Source organism: Aquila chrysaetos (assembly GCF_900496995.4).
Source record: "Aquila chrysaetos chrysaetos chromosome W unlocalized genomic scaffold, bAquChr1.4 W_unloc_1, whole genome shotgun sequence".
In the NCBI taxonomy this organism is placed as follows: domain Eukaryota; kingdom Metazoa; phylum Chordata; class Aves; order Accipitriformes; family Accipitridae; genus Aquila; species Aquila chrysaetos.
Window position 1 is genome coordinate 465,614 of NW_024470321.1, and position 3,084 is coordinate 468,697.

Genomic DNA, 3,084 nt, shown 5'->3' on the forward strand with positions numbered 1-3,084 from the left:
GCAGTCAGGGACTCCCCCTCGGGCCGGGGCACCGCCCGAGGTAACTCCTCGAGGGAGAGAGCCCTCAGCTTTTAGGTGAGTGATACGCGCGTTTTGAGCCATCACTTTAAATCTTGGGGATTCTTAAGTCGGCCGTGTAGTATTAATTCTCTTTACATCATTGAGCCTGTGGTTTTATAAAATGTTACCGGACTTCTAACTTCTGCTGAAGAATAAATCTGAGTTTTAACACCTGTTGGATTTGGTTAGTCGTGCATCCGTAACAGTGACTTAGCTGGTTATTATTATACATTGTTCCCCCTTACTCAATTTATGTTATGTTACTATCATTGTATAGTTGGCTTCCCACCAAAGTTCTGAAAAAGGCATTTACAATGTTAAGTCAAATTATGGTAAGTCAAGTATGCTGTTCCCTTAAGAAAGCTTGCTGGATAGTATGAGAGCAAGGCTTTTGTACAGCCTTTATACTTGGTGTGATAATGGGCAGAGTGGTTTGGAAGGGGGCGTCTTCCTAATAACAGTATTGGAAGGAGTCAAGAAGAGGAAAGTATGTGTGTTCCTGTGTTCCTCTGGTAGGCCCTCTCAGATGCAGTGTGTCTCAGAGGTGAGAAGCAAAATGTCTGTTAGTCATTCAGTGTTGCGGGGGGAAGTGAGCAGGCTGGGCAACATCAGAGAAGATGAAAAGGAGATAGACAGGATCTCCTCTGAGACAAGACAGCTTGAAGATCCTCAGTACCCATCCACAGTAGAGAAGCAGGCAGTGTCTACGCCCACTATCAAGGTAAGCGAAACTTCTAGAGAAGGGGAAGGATGGAAGCTGGTGACTTTTGGCACCAAGAAGGCGGCTCCTGCCCCACCTAAGAGCTTACTACTGCAAAGCAGGTTCACCACCCTCAAAGCTGAAGAGGAGCCAGATGTGTCTACAAACAAAGGACCTGGTCCACCTGACCCTGAACCATGCAAGACCACCAGGAAGAAAAAGCCGAGTCATCGTAATGGGTGACTCTCAGCTGCAGGGGACAGAGGCACCCATCTGTTGCGCTGACCGATCATCTAGAGAGGTTTGCTGCCTGCTGGGGGCCAGAATCCGGGATGTTGTGGAGGGACTGCCGAAGCTCATCCGTCCCTGTGACTACTACCCCCTGCTGTTATTCCCTGTGGGCACCAATGATACTGCCAGGGGAAACCCGGACAGAATCAAAAGTGACTACAAAGCTCTGGGGGTGGTGGTCAAGGGCAGGGGGGCCCAGGTGATGTTCTCCTCAGTCCTGCCGTTTAGGGGAAAGGGTGGTAGGAGGAGGGCACTAATAGGACAAGTGAAAAATTGGCTGTGGAGCTGGTGTTAGCAACAGGGTTTTGGGTTCTACAACTATGGGACCCTGTTTTCAGATCAGAGCGTGCTTGGGAGAGATGGGATCCACCTCGCTAAGCAGGGCAAAGCTATTTTTGCCAAGATGATGGCTGGCCTCATAAGGAGGGCTTTTAAACTAAGAATGATGGGGGAGGGACACAGTAACCAGCAGCCCTGTGAGGGAGTGACAGGCAGGATCCCTGAGCAAAGGGCATGGGGTGACGTGATGGGAAGGGATCACAAAATCAGGCTTAAGCGGGGTCACCTCCGGCACTTGCATGTAGGCAAGTGTGGTGGGTTGACCCTGGCTGGACGCCAGGTGCCCACCAAAGCCATTCTATCACTCCCCTTCCTCAGCTGGAGAGGGGAGAGAAAACATCACGAAAGGCTCGTGGTTCAAGATAAGGACAGGGAGAGGTCACTCACCAATTACTGTTGCAGGCAAAACAGACTCGACTTGGGGAAATTAACTTTATTGCCAATCAAACCAGAGTATGGTAATGAGAAATAAAAACTAAATCTTAAAATACCTTCCCCTCACCCTTCCCTTCTTCCTGGGCTCAACTTCACTCCCGATTTTCTCTACCTCCTCCTCCCAAGCAGCACAGGGGGACGGGGAATGGGGGTTGCAGTCAGTTCATCACACATTGTCTCTGCCGCTCCTTCCTCCTCAGGGGGAGGACTCCACACTCTTCCCCTGCTCCAGTGTGGGGTCCCTCCCATGGGAGACAGTCCTCCATGAATTTCTCCAACGTGAGTCCTTTCCACAGGCTACAGTTCTTCATGAACTGCTCCAGTGTGGGTCCCCCACAGGGTCACAAGTCCTGCCAGAAAACCTGCTCCAGCATGGGCTCCTCTCTCCACAGGTCCACAGGTCCTGCCAGGAGCCTGCTCCAGCGTGGGCTTCCCACGGGGTCACAGCCTCCTTTGGACATCCATCTGCTCTGGTGTGGGGTCCTCCATGGGGCTGCAGGTGGATATCTGCTCCACCATGGACCTCCATGGGCTGCAGAGGAACAACCTGCCTCACCATGGTCTTCACCATGGGCTGCAGGGGAATCTCTGCTCCAGCACCTGGAGCACCTCCTCCCCCTCCTCCTTCACTGACCCTGGTGTCTGCAGAGTTGTTTCTCTTACATATTCTCACTCCTCTTTCCAGCTGCAATTACTGTTGCACAGGGGTTTTTTTCCCCCCTTCTTAAATATGTTATCACAGAGGTGCTACCACCGTTGCTGATTGTCTCAGCCTTGGCCAGTGGCGGCTCCGTCTTGGAGCCAGCTGTCACTGGCTCTATCGGACATGGGGGAAGCTTCTAGTGTCTTCTCACAGAAGCCACCCCTGTAGCCCACCCCGCTACCAAAACCTTGTCACACAAACCCAATACAACAAGGAAGGGCCTACGAGGTACCATTATGGAGAAATACCCCAAACCCTCTCCAGGAACTCAACATGCTGGCGTGCCTCTCTGAAGTGCCTGTACACTAATGCTTGCAGTATGGGGAATAAACAGAAAGAGTTAGAGATCTGTGTGCAGTTCCAGGGCTACAATATTGTCAGGATCACGGAGATGTGGTGGGATAGCTCCCATGACTGGAGTGTTGCAATGGAGGGATACAGGCTCTTTAGGAAGGGCAGGATAGGAAGATGAGGAGGGGGAGTTGCCCTTTATGTGAGAGAGCAGCAGGCGTGCATGGAGCTCTGCCTGGGGATAGATGAGGAGCCAACTGAGAGT